Source organism: Mus caroli, chromosome 10 (assembly GCF_900094665.2).
Source record: "Mus caroli chromosome 10, CAROLI_EIJ_v1.1, whole genome shotgun sequence".
Taxonomy (NCBI): Eukaryota; Metazoa; Chordata; class Mammalia; order Rodentia; family Muridae; genus Mus; species Mus caroli.
The window spans coordinates 88,357,310-88,371,653 of record NC_034579.1 but is presented as its reverse complement, the minus strand read 5'-3'; the positions used below and the strand labels follow the sequence as shown (position 1 = coordinate 88,371,653).

The following is a 14,344-nucleotide window of genomic DNA, read 5'->3' as shown; positions in this document are numbered from 1 at the left end:
CCCACCCTGGGATCCATCCCATAATCAGCCACCAAACACAGATACTATTGCATATGCCAGCAAGATTTTGCTGAAAGGACACTGATATAGCTGTCTCTTGTGAGGCTATGCCAGTGCCTGGCAAACACAGAAGTGGATGCTCACAGTCAGCTATTGGATGGATCACAGGGCCCCCAATGGAGAAGCTAGTTAGAAAGTACCCAAGGAGCTGAAGGAGTCTGCAACCTTATAGGTGGAACAACAATATGAACTAACCAGTACCCCCAGAGCTCATGTCTCTAGCTGCATGTGTAGCAGAAGATGGCCTATTTGGCCATCATTGGGAAGAGAGACCCCTTGGTCTAGCAAACTTTATATGCCCCAGTACAGGGGAACGCCAGGGCCAAGAAATGTGAGTGGGTGGGTAGGGGAGCAGGGCAGGGGGAGGGTATAGGGGACTTTAGGGATAGCATTTGAAAAGTAAATGAAGAAAATATCTAATAAAAATTGAAAAAAAGTATTGCCTTCTCGTTCACTGAAAAACTAATGCCTACTAGGAAGATAACTCCCTTCCTGATATCAAGATACCCAGAAATCTGATCAGCACTTAGGAAGTTGCTTAGTGTTCCTACTTTCAGGGGGAGTGAAGCACAAGTCAGCCTCCAGGATCAATAGGTAGAAATCCATGGCTTTTGTGAGATAGAAAATATCCATTTGAAAGAACAGTCTGATGAAAACACAAAGGAAATTATTTGAGAGAAGGAAAGAGACCAGCAAGAGGGGAGCTTCACCAGTAAAGGCATTTTTCACAAGAGGAGCAAGAGGGGACAGCTTCACCAGTAAAGGCATTTTTCACACAAGCTTGAGTCTGATCCAGTGAACCCACCTAAAGATGATATAGGAGAGAACAGACCCCACAAAGTTGTCCTCTAACCTCCACATGTGTGCCATGCATGCACACATGCACACACACACACACATACACAAACACACTTTCATTGTAAAAAGGGAATAGGAGGATGGACAATGCAGGAGGGAACAAACAAAGTATAATGGCAAACACATACATATATGAAAATGGTATGATACACATTTATATGCTCTTAACAATTTAAATTTAACCCATCTATATGCCTTTTCATTAAAAAAAAAATACAACCCAGGGTGAACATCATAAACATAGTCATACCAACCACTGATCTTTTAATATTGAAAAATAATTATAGCCAGGTATGGTAGCACATGCCTTTAATGCCAGCACTGGGAAGCAGGTGGAGTTTGAGGCCCTTCAAGGTCAGCCTGGTCTGCAGTCCAAGTTCCAGGACATTCAGAGTTATACTGAGAAATCCTCTATCTAAAACCATATGTGTGTGTGTGCAATATATATGTAATATATGTGCAAAATATATATGTAGTATATGTTTTATATATATATATGTAATATGTGTTTTATATATACATGAATTGTACTGAGTATATCCAAATTTTTTGTTGTTCTTTAATTGCATAGTATTTATATTATAGTAGGCATAAGTGTGTCATAACAAAAACTTGAAATGATCAAGAGTTTATTGTGCTATGGGGGGGGGGGGTGTATTGTGGTGCATAATGAATTGGCCTGTTGCTTTTGGGCCACTAGTGAGGTAACATACAATGGCAAGGAATGCATAGTTCAGTGGTTCTCAACCTGTGGATCATGACCCCATTCATAGGGGTCTCCTAAGATAATCAGAAAAACACAGAAATTTATAAAAGTAGCAAAGTTAGAGTTATGAAGTAGCAACAAAAATAATTTTATGGTTGGAGGCCACCACAACATGAGAAACTGTATTGAATATTTGCAGCATTAGGAAGTCGTTGATAACCAGAATTGCTCAAGTTCATAGGTGAGAAGTGAAAGAGAACTAGGAAGGGATGGGCTGGGGTTCCACTACTCTCTTTAAGGACATACCTCCGACACTAAAGACTTCCCATTAGGCCCCATCTTGTAAAGGCTCTACTATCTCCCAAGGGTATAATACACTGTTTGCCAAATGAACTTTGAGGAGAGCATTTAGGATCCAGATTATAACAATAAATAATATAGTTATAATTTTAAAGAATACAAGAGAGTATATATTATATACAATTACATTTTACAAAAGGGACATAAACACCTGTAAATTTTCTTATTCATAGAGCATCTGGGACTCAATCTCAGGTAGACAACATTACACACACACACACACATTGTATATGAGTACACTACAGCTGTCTTCAGACACACCAGAAGAAGGCATCAGATCCCATTACAGGTGGTTGTGAGCCACCATGTGATGCTGGGAATTGAACTCAGGACCTCTGGAAGTGCAGTCAATGCTCTTAACTGCTGAGCCATCTCTCTATTAACCACAAGGAATAGATTCAAACTGCAGGGAAAAAAATGAGTACCCAAACAATAATAAATGGGCTAGTGTACTATGATAGATCAATGGGGAAAATGCTATAAAATTAGAGACTTTGGTATTATCAATCAAAGTTCACATTACTAATTCATGGAAAAGGGGGCTCATGAAACATAATGACATTTTTACACGTTTAAATGTTAAATAAGAAGTGAGGATATTGGAGTGTTTGAGCAAAGCAGAGTGGTTTGAGATAGAGGAACTCTTCCAACAGAGAGTAGGGATTGCAGTAGCACTCTGCCCTTTTCATACCTTGTTGCTAAGGACAGAAATAATACATGGGGAATAGTTTGTATTTTAGAATGTCCAGGGGAAGTAGTTCTGTTGTATGTAGTTCGATGGAGAATGAAGCCGTTCAAATGTACACACACCTTCCCTTCATCTGTCTGCTCCTCTCTCCCTCTTTCTCTTTCATACCTATGCTTTCCCTGGGGTTCTCATTCACTTGGTCCTCTTCTCTCCCCCCCCCCCCCCCCCCGCACACACACTTTTCTCTCTTTTAGACCAGATTTCTCTGTTTTCATAACTGATACTTAAGAGGCATTTCTGGCACTACCCCTGACACACACTTGTTTTTCACCTCTCATGACCATGAAATCCTAAAACAAAGGTCTACTGAGTATCTGTTTCTGTGCTGGAGCTCCTTGAAGGACCAAACATCATGGTACTATCTAAAAGGCTTACCCCAAACCCAATTCTTATCCCCTTGGGTAGTAATGTTTTTGGATGAAGATGCATGCTCAAGGTAATTAGTTCTTTTTTTTTTTTTTAAGATTTATTTATTTATTATATGTAAGTACACTGTAGCTGTCCTCAGACACTCCAGAAGAGGGCGCCAGATCTCGTTACGGATGGTTGTGAGCCACCATGTGGTTGCTGGGATTTGAACTCTGGACCTTTGGAAGAGCAGTCGGGTGCTCTTACCCACTGAGCCATCTCGCCAGCCCAAGTTCTTTAAAAGAATACATAAAATCATGTTTACCATGATTAGAAAAAAGGGGGGTCATTTAGCCAGGTGGAGGTGGTGGCATACACCTTTAATCCCAGGAGGCAGAAACATGCACATCTCCGAGTTCAAGGCCAACCTCATATACAGAAAGAGTTCCAGGGCAGCCAGGGCTACACAGAAAGACCCTGTCTTAAAAACACAAAACAGGTTACTTTTGCATACCTATCTATCAGACAACTATAAACCAAAGCTCTCCATTCTTTCTAGATGATGCTGTCTTCTGTTGGTTACTTCATAGCACTTCCATTTTCAAAGAACATCTTCCTGAGAATAAACTTGGAAAGTAATGTGACCACAAAACATCATATTCACAGAGAGTTCAGAGGGTAGGTTATTTACATAACTGTCTCCATTCCTTACTGTTTTCTAGCTTACTATGGATACGATGATTGCTTTCTAACTTTTTTCTCTGAATTCTGAAGCTATACAACCTCTTTGATACTTACAACCTATTATATAAAGCTATCCATTTCAACTGGAAATCAAGAATTAGGCTAGAGCATGAATAGAAAAGAACCAAGAGAATAAAGAAAGAGGGAGTGATCAGTCTTCTCAACTCTTAAATGTTGTGATCTTAATCACATGTTGCTTTAAGATTGGGGGCCAGTGCTATATATAGCATTTTATGGAGACTCCTGGAATACTAAACATCCTTCACTACAGAACATTAACTTAGTTTGAGTTCTGGAAGAAGTAAGCAAGATAGAATCAGGCATGCATCATATTGGTTAAAGGAAATGGTGTTTAAGAACAAGGGAGAAAGAGGTAAACTGGGAGATTCTTCAGACTTGTATAACCCCTACAATACAGCTGCAAGAAAATCACAATACAGCTGTAAGAAAGCCTTGGCCATATCACTAAGGAGGCTCAGATTCATGGGCAATGACTTTTGAGAAGTCCCAGTTTGGACAGACACTGCTTTGTTCAGCCCTTGGTGGGGAGCAATTCAGGAAGATTACAGCTTTTAGCTTAAAATCTCTGATGAATCCCCAAGATGCAATACTTGGGAAACTGTTGGATAACTATAGTTCTCTCTCTCTCTCTCTCTCTCCAAAGATATATATAGATAGATAGATATACATATACATATATACATATTGATAATTGATATATAGAATCTGTAGATAGATTAGATAGATGGATATATATAGAGAGAGAGACAGACAGACAGATAGGTACACACTATATAGTGTATACATATTAAATATATATTAAAACTAATAAAAAATAATATAAAATAATTGATATATGCCAAGATGATTGTTTTGATGTTTTCCCTTTTATCTCTTTTCTTTTCAACCAGGATATTGGATACAGAATAAGAAAATATGAGAGATTAAAACTCAGGAGTTGAGTTCCAGCCTGGAAAACAAGATGAGAAAACTTTCCAGCCTGCACCAATTCTGATTGGTTCACAGTTCTGATTGAATTACAAAATTTTTCTTCCTTTGAACTCAGAAGTCACTTGGAAACCTTGGGGGAAGTTTCACCACATCCTTTAAGCCTTTCTTCTGGTTAGCAGGGGAGATCCATTAGAACTTAGAGAAATATCCCAGCCTCCAGTATCAGTAGCCTTGCCAGCCTACCTCTAGGATGCCTGGCCAGACTTCATTGTCAGTGTGGTTCACGGTCACAGTTTTACCTTCAGCTAGCCATATTTTCCCGGATGTTCTTAAACTATTTGCTGAGTTTTGGGTTTTTTGTTTTGTCTTATTGGATTTTGTTTGTTTGTTTTGTTTGTTTTGCAGAGAGTTTTCAGACTTTCTGTTAGGTAAATTTTACATTACCATTAAGAAATGCTTTCCAAGTTGTGCATTGCCAAGTAACTGCTTCTCACTATTCTAGTTTCGTTGGAATTTTGGTATTTTTATTTTGTGTCTTGATCTTTGGACATGAACCACACCATTATTAGCTTCTACTAGAGATACTGTGTGTGTAGGGCATGTGTGTATACTTGATCATGTGTATGTCTGCACATACCACGCACATAGGTGTAGAGGACAGAGGTTGACTTTGGGTGTTTTCCTCCATCACTCTTCCACCATAGGTTTTGACCCAAGGTCTCTCACTGAACCTGTGATTCATCAGTTCAGACAGGCTGGCTGGCCAGCGAGTTTCCCAGATCTACCTGTCTGCCCTCTCAGGCCTGGGGTTATCAGCCATATTAGATGAGCACTTTACTGACTGAATCATCTACTACACCCTGTGGAAACAATGTATCCAGAGGGGTTTTATCTGGGGCTTTCTTATTCATCTACTTTATCTTCTTTCTAAGTATCCTTTCCTGGCATTTGTTACATCACAAGCTTTTGTATCTGTATTTCTTGACTCCTTCCTAGTTTTTTCAGTCCTGCTTTCCCTCTTTTGTTATCTTAGCCGGGACTCTTAACGCATCGTGTGTGGGCAGCTGCTCCTCCGTGGCCTTTATGGGCCTCTCCTCTTGAGAAAGTACTTTATTAAGGCAAACCGCAGCTCCTGTCACTCAGTCAGTTTCAGGGCTACACGTACTACTTACCATTCTCCTCCATAGTCAGTGCAAGTTCTATGTCCCTTAGGTTGTTTCTTCCATAAGCCTAAGGGCTTTGCTTGTATGACCCAAATCCTCATTCCTGAATTTTAAAAAATGTGTATCAGTAATTATTTACATCTTACTCTGGAATTGCTGCACATATCCTTCCAAGTTACAATTTGGAATCAAAATGTTCCCAGGTCAATCACCTATATGTTTTTCTCTGCCTACCATCATTTTGGTTTCCTATTGCTCTAGCTCAGTTACCACTGCCAAGATGGGAAATCCTTGCCTGCTCATACCTGGATCCAGAGTTCAAAATGGCTCTAACATAGTCTAGTGGGACTCTTATTGTGTCTCCTGGCAGAAATGCATCCCATTTGGAAGCCAGGACTTTTATACCTTCAGTGTACAGAGTTATGGGGACTGAAAAGTGTCCCCTAACAAGTCAGTAGGACTGGTGTTCAGTGAGGTCGTTTCTGCTTTCTCTGTTTTGTTCTTGGAACCATGTGTTTGTTCTTAGTAGGGATAATAATCCAAGCCAGTGTATGTACTACTTCCTGAAGGATGGCATTTAATCCTTATGAAACCCTGCTTCTGAACTGGCACTTCAGTTATACCATTATTACATTGAAAGCAAACATTGGAGTTAAACAGCTAGGTCAGAAACACTGAGGAAGGTAAATAAGAAGGCTTGCACTTGGCTATGAAATAGCCAAGCTGAGAAGGTAAGAGAAGAGGCAGACCTCTGGGCTGTTTCAGCAGGGCCCAGGAGCCCCACCCTCTCCTGCAGGAACATGTGCAAGATATTGTTGCCCTTTCCCTTAGTAAACATCTAAAATTTACAGGTAGTTAACCCTCATGGATAACCATGCATCTAATTGTAACAGACTGAATTGTGGGTAATGGCTTCTGAGAAAGCCTGCACCTTTTTTTAGGAGGGCGACCTCTCCAGACTGCCCCAGGGATAGACAAAGGAGAACTGGTGGACAAAGTCCAGACGCTAGAGGCATTCCTTGGCCAGTGCCACTTGGCTCCCAGTACCCTCCCATTCTGCCTTTGCCTTCCCACCTGCTACAGTAAACCTCAACAACTTGTTTGCCCTACCTGTCCCCTAATGTGAATCTCTTTACTTGAGATTGGAGGACATGTGGAAGGAGACATCTCTAACACCATCAGTAGGTTGCCTGGTGATGTGTCAAGCCGAACGACCCTGTTGATTCCCTGGTCATGAATTCACATGTTATCTTTTTACTGTGAAGTAGGTCCCATTTGCATGCTGTTGAATTGGATCCCATACCTGTGGTTCAGGCATTCTTTAAGGAACTAAGTAATGATAATATAGGCCAAGGCACTGAAAGGCATAACAACAGTCCATACCCAGAATAAGTATTCACCCCTGTTGGGATAGACCACTAGCTACTCCAAAATGGAGAGAGTCCATGTTATTGACCAGGTATCTGATTTGTCTTGAGTAATACTGCAGTATTGAGAACACAGTGTAGTCCTCTGTTCCTATCAGGTTCCTTAGAAACATATGTAGATATGGATTGGCTTTTGTAGCTGGGAATTTATGGTGTGACTCACATATAGCCTCCTGTGCAAACATGACAACTCATGTGCTGTCTTAGTGACAGTTCTAGAGTAGGCCATGACAAACACTTGCTTAACACCAACTGATAGAATCCTTTGTCAGTATGAATTTTTGTGTTTCTCTTTCATGATGGATGCTCTAGTCAGAATGAACCTATCATTAGCCACTAAGCAAGACAGGCACCTTCAGGGACAGAACCCTAGGTTGATGCACCTTCAGGGTGTCCTTTCTCTATTTGCAGCTAAGGCTCTATGGCATACGCAACAGCGCACTCCTTGGGACGTGTCTACTCATTAGTTTTTGCTCAGCAAGCTCCAGGATGTGTCTACTATAGCCTCTTTTAAAACCATGACCTTGAACTGAATCTGCTCAGGGATGTACTCCTTAACTAAGCCTGCCCCTTGCTCAGTCCTGGGCCAATCCTTATGTGAATGTGTATAGGCTCTCAGAATACAATTCCCATGCTTGCTTTGTTGGAAGATGTTTGGAAAGAATACCTGTGTTCGCCCTTATCTATTGCAAGTAATCTTTCTCTACTCTTTTTATATATTGACTGTGATTATTTTGGCTTGCACTCAATGATATGTGACCCCATTATATTTGACTACAATATAATAAAAAAAGATCCTCACTCCATGTGACCGCATATCTCCATTTCTATATCTCTCTTCCTTACCTTATTGTCTCTGACCTTCCAGTCTTCTCTGCTGAGAAAGTCTATACAGGATGATCATGCCATCAAACACTTGAAACTAACAACAGTAGCATTGAAAAACTGAAGTGGAAATTTAAGGGCTCTTTGGAAAGTCATCTGTGTTGATGGTGTTTTGCTGGGGCAGACACGTGCAGTACCATTCTCCTGAAGCGGACCCAGGAGAGAGGATGCTCTGCTAAAGCAAGCACGTGAACGGACACGTGATGAAGGATTCTTAGCTAACTACACACATGAATTGGTCTGCCTTACATTGCATAGTTGAGCTCCTTTTGTTGTGACTCCATAGAAAGAAACACACCAAAAAACCGCTGGTCTGCTGTGGCTTCTTGCTGCTGCAAGGACCCGGGCCAATTCGCAGAGTGACGTCAGCTGATACAGACTCACGTGGAGTTTGGCTAAGTCAGACTCACAGGCTGAGGCAATAACTGTGGAGGACACCTGATGTTTGGAGGAAATATAAATAGGACTCAATGGATAGTGACCAGGGCTTGGTGTAGAGCTAGCTGTGCAACACTTGTTGGTCTTGAATCTTCTCTGACCTTCACTTTGCTGAGAGAAGTACAGCTGAGAACTTGTCCTGACATCCCTGCTGGTCCAAATCCCTCCTGCTGACTTGTGCCGATTTGGCTGCGGCATGGCTGTGTCTGCTAGGACATGCCACCGCTGCTGTTTGCTATGCCAACTCTACCGAACTGGACTGCTGGTGTATCTGTGAAGTTTTTGTCAGTGATCGAGCTGCTGCTGCTGACCTGTGGACTGAACTGCCAATTTCCTGACAACACAGGTGTGATTTGTTCCAAAGAACCATTTCTAAACAGGTCCACTTCCTCCATATCCTTTCTTTTCTACTACCTCTGGTGGGTGGTGGACTACAAGGGAAGTTAAAGTGCTTAAGACCCATCATTAATAAGTTTTGAAAAAAAATCAAAGTTAAAAGAAACAACAAAGTCACACACACACACTGGCTTCTGCTATGATAAAATGAGAAGGCCATGGGTCTCTCTGTGAAATAATCTTGCTCCTTACCCAGTCAAACCCATAGACCAAGGGTGTTAACAGTCACAATCAATACAAAGGGGAGCACGACAAAATGACACACAGGGTCAAATCCAGAATATGGGAAAGTAATAAATGACCAAGTTCCTCAAGGACACCAATAGCAAGAAATTTGTTTTTAAAGCGATTATTGTCTATTTAAAAAGATGAAACATAGCAATTCAAATCTGACAACTTATATGTGACCCCAGCACTCAGGAGGCTGAGGCCAGATCACCACAATATGACCAGCCTGGCTTCATAGTCTCTTCCCTAATGCAATATGCAGACCCTATTTAAACTGAATCAAAGCAACTATTTTAAAAATTACAAATAACAATATGTATGGGACCATGGTTTTGATCTGAAACATTAAAAATACCTAAGAAAGAATTAAGCTAGATATCTGATATTAAGGAAGGATAAACTCTTCTCACAGGACATTGTGACATTATTTTTTAGATAATTAGATATATCTAAATGCCAATTGAGATTTGCTTTAAAATAATCTGGAATGGAGATATGTTGATATCAGTGGGTCTCAGATCTACAAATCAGAAGAGATTAAAACACACATTCCTGGGCCTTGCCTTAGAGATTCTGGTTCAGGATCTGAGATGAGGCTAATGATGTCACATGTCTAGTAGTCTTTCAAGGTGGTGCTAATCTTGGCATCTCTAACACCCTGGAATTTCCAACAAAAGCCACAATTTTAAATGATGGCTTCTGAAGTCCTCCATTCAGTGACTCCCCTGCCGAATACCTGGCCTCACTCAGTTCACCACAAGGCCCGTCAGAGACTGTGACTAAACTGAAGACTTCTAGAGTGAAAGGTGATTCTGCACTGAAGACACAAAATGACTGCTGGAAGTCAGAAGCACTGACTTCAGTGGTTCTCAATGTTCCTAACACTGTGACCCTTTAATACACTTCATGTTATGGTGACCCCCAACCATAAAGTTATTTTCATTGCTTCTACAAAACTGTAGCTTTCATACTGTTATGAATCGTAATGTAAATATCTGGGTTGTCTGATGGTCTTAGGTGACCCCTGTGAAAGGGTCATTTGACCCCTAAAGGGGTCTCAACCCACAGGTTGAGAACCACTGACCTAGAAATGCAGAAGACATCACTGTGCTCCCCCCTGCACTTTTTGATTCAGGAAACCTGGAGCGGGACACAATCGTTCACATTCTTAGGATAGTCCTGGCCTATGCTGATGCTCTTTAAAATCAAACATCACTTCTGCTATGCACAGTAAGTGTTAATACTTAGCTCAGGGAGAAGCATTTGTATAGCTGAGTTGTTGAACTAATCACTTATAGAACACCAGTTTTGCTTGAAAGACTGATGGCAAACAGTGGTTATTTGGTCCTGGCTATTTGGTAATTATTTCCTGAAGAATAACTACTACAAAGAAAATAACTGATATTTATTCCCAATGACAAAATTTGAACTTTTAGGTGGAAGCTAGAATTTTGGGGAAATTTGTATCAACTATCTTGAATGTAACTACATATCAATAATTAAGGATTTTTTTGTAGTAAAAGTAATGATACTTCCAAATGTAGCTATTAGTGTATGTATTTTATGGAACTCAGCACTTTGTGTGATACAGTATGCAAGGCCAGCATTGTACCTCAGAGCGTTGTGCCCAGCCCACTGGTATGTACTTTTCTGATGTAATGATATATGTCAGCATGTCAGCTTTTGGAGGCTCTGCAAATACATAAATTACAAAATCATGCAGTGATGACAGCTATTCAAAGGACAAGCTACATAAACGGATGTTACTGTAACAGTATGGTACAGTTTCAGACTCCACACTCTGACAAGCTTTCTAGCAAGTGCAAAGACTACATCTATCCACTCACACGGGGAAGACCTTGTTGCTAAAGTCCCTTCCCACCTAGAGACATAAGCAGTATCTATCCCATATAAGGTCAGAATGGCAAACGAAGCATGACACTGCTCAAGTTCACTCTGGGGAATCAATAACTTTATTGGGCTTCCTTACAGAGTACAGATGAGGGATTGCTTACAGGGGTTCATGTGCTCCTCTCTCCACAGCAGGCCATACCTGGAAAGTCTTTACCCAGTAGGGATAAGGGCTGCCCTGTAGCCACATGGATGGTGTTCAGATGGGCCACACCCACCTGATTATTATTAGCCCTATCCCAAGACCATGTGCATTTAAAGCAGAGTTGCATGCAACGGGTTGTAGAGAACAACTGGAACTCAAGTGAGAGTCTTGTGACGCTCCTCATCCCCCCACCCCCNCCCCCACCACAGCCCTCCCCCCACCCGCCATGATGGTATAGTCAAGAAGACTAGCTGGGGTGATCCTTTTTGCAAGGGGTCACAGCTGAACTCCCCAAGCTGATGGTTGCTTAGCTTGAGGACAGACGTTAAACTATTCACCCCTTTCCAATGACATACATGTCAGGGGCCAGATTGACTTTGTGTACTATTTTGATATGTGTACATTTCAAAATAGACTAAGCACAGAATCAGATGCAAGAATTCAATTGCTTTCTACTAAAACAGACATTAGGATACAGTTCCTCTGTAGATCGTCACTGTCAGCGTGCCTACTTTTTAGAGCTGTAACTCAACTGTGTAATGTTTCCTGTTTGACTTTCTATACCTACTTTGGTTACTGGCTAAGATTTTAAGTATACTTGTCCTGACACACAGGATGTTCTTTCTCTTAGGATCACCTACCATGCTTGCTGACTTCCATGGCTAAACACGCTTGTCTTCTTGGACCCTAACTCTAAAAGCACACTTCTCTTCCTCGTCCCCATCACCCTCCTCCTAGCAACTGCCAAGGTTTACAGTTGGCCTGCCCTGTTGCTCTTAAGCGCTAATAAAATAAATGGTCTTTATATTTAAAAGAATGGGGAGGTTCTAGGTATTTCTGTTTGTACCAGTAGATTGGTGCTCTCAACTTCAGTCATAGATTTATGAGTTCAAATGGAAGGCAGTGCACATTGCTTCATATGTATCAAGCACAGCAGTAAGACCGCCTGTGTCTTTAGCATGTTGGAATTCTCTTCAGGCTGGCTGCTCAACACATACATGCTATCAAAGCAGATCTTAGGGAAATGGTTTGTTCAGAATTATGTCTGTAAAAGGGGACCTCCGTCTTGGTTGGATAACTAGATAATTTCCAAATGAATTATTGAGACACTGAGCTGCTGAAAGCAGTGTTGAAAGGATGAATGTCACTCATACCTTATCTGGCAGATAGTGTTTATAAGTTAACCTGTAGGAAAAGCACTGTGATTTAAGGTGAATTAATGTTTGTGTTAACTCTTCATTGCTAAGGTTTGGTTTCTAATAAAAAGTTTAAGATACAGACCACATAATCAGAGTCCTCAACAAATACTAGAAGCATACAAGAAATCAGGTGTGATGGCACACACCTGTAATGCCAGCACTGTAAAAAGTGATGCATTTGGGTTCCAAGTTCAAGACCAGTCAGAAATAAACAGTCACACACACACACACACACACACACACACACACACACACACACACACACACACAACTGGACATAAGCATAGGGTCATAGGTATGAATACAAGGATACTACCAAGATGGGAAGGAGCCTGGCTCCTGCACGTCCTCTGTGAAAGGCAACATTTATTACAATCGTGTTTGCCTCTATTGCACGTCATCCTCAGATAAATAAAATAGAGGGCTTTCATTTCCAGTCAGTTGTCATAGCAACTTTTGACTACCCAGAGAGGAAGGAATTCTTGTATCTTAAGCCCTGACTCCAGAGAACTAAAAAAGAAGCAAAGACTAAAAGAAACATTAAAGAAGGGTTTGCAAGATGTGATAAAATTAGATCTCTGTTGTGCAGTACTTTTCCCGTAAATGTATATACATTTCCCCTGATTATTTATATACCGCCTTATAGATCTCAGGACTCGACAGCAATAGACTAATAATAACTACCACTTATCGCTTATTATACGCCAGTCACGCAGAACATCATATACCTTATGTTTTCTTCTACTGCTCCCAACATTGTAAGAGCAGCATGGTTTTTGCACACCTTTTAAAACGTGGAAAGTGAATGTGAATGGATAAAGCAACTAAAGTCACACAGTAAGAGCTCAGCCTTCAATACAACTGACCATTTCTTAAAGCACCCTCTAACCTTTGTGGAGCCCCTCCCTCCTTTACTAAGCAAACATTTTGCCAGCTCATCTCTTTTACACGATCAATAAATGAAGAGAGGGCTCTTCCCTCTCTTTTATCTAGAGGATGCCTTCCCTTCTGTGGCTTTGGATGCCATCTGTGTTATGATGATTTCCAAATGTGTATCTCATATCTAAATTCCTCACAGGTACTCCAGACTCATGGACATAAATGATTGCTTGACTTGCATCTAGCAGGTATTTGAGAGGTAATAAGCCTGCCATGACTTTGTCCTCCCATGTCCCCTGTCTCAGTAAATGTTACTACCCTCTAATTAAGAATCTTCAAGCCCAAATCCCTAAGAATCCTAATTTCCTCTTCTATTTCATTGCTAATATATAAATAAGTTACATCAGATCTATCCATTCCAATTTGTTGTGCATCCACTTTCCATGTCTACCATCTGTAGCCATTTAAATTATCTAATATACCAATAATAAAGACACAGGAGGCATAAACTTGCTAGCTCAGCGAGGTAACTTTAATTTCTTAACTATATATAAAATAACTATTTACAAGCCTGATCCTACAACTAACCTAACAGCTCTTTAGAAATCTCTATCTGTGCCACTCTACATAGCTAGTCTACATTTCTCTTGAGCTCCTCCAAACCCAAGAGGTCCTTTTAGCTCCCTTTCCTAGATAACCCCTTCCCCTGTGTCCTGCCAGCTGCTTCTCTGTGGTTCCTGCAAGCTCAGAGAGAAAAATCCCTACCTCTTACCCAGAACTCCTTCCCTAAAAAAACCTCTTCTGAGAGAGAGAGAGAGAGAGAGAGAGAGAGAGAGAGAGAGAGAGAGAGAGAGCGAGAGCGAGCTCCTCCCCTACACCCTTGGCAGGCTGAACCTAG

General features: G+C 41.0%; 1 long non-coding RNA gene across 1 annotated transcript in view; it reads left to right on the top strand.

Annotated features, from left to right (window-relative positions):
• The window catches only part of LOC110303983, a 15,137-nt gene extending 6,961 nt beyond the window's left edge, over positions 1-8,176 (top strand). The window contains exons 2-3 of the long non-coding RNA XR_002378987.1: positions 3,640-3,758; positions 4,736-8,176. This is a non-coding gene — a long non-coding RNA (uncharacterized LOC110303983). The remainder of the gene's footprint in view (positions 1-3,639; positions 3,759-4,735) is intronic.
• Positions 8,177-14,344: the final 6,168 nt, after the last annotated feature.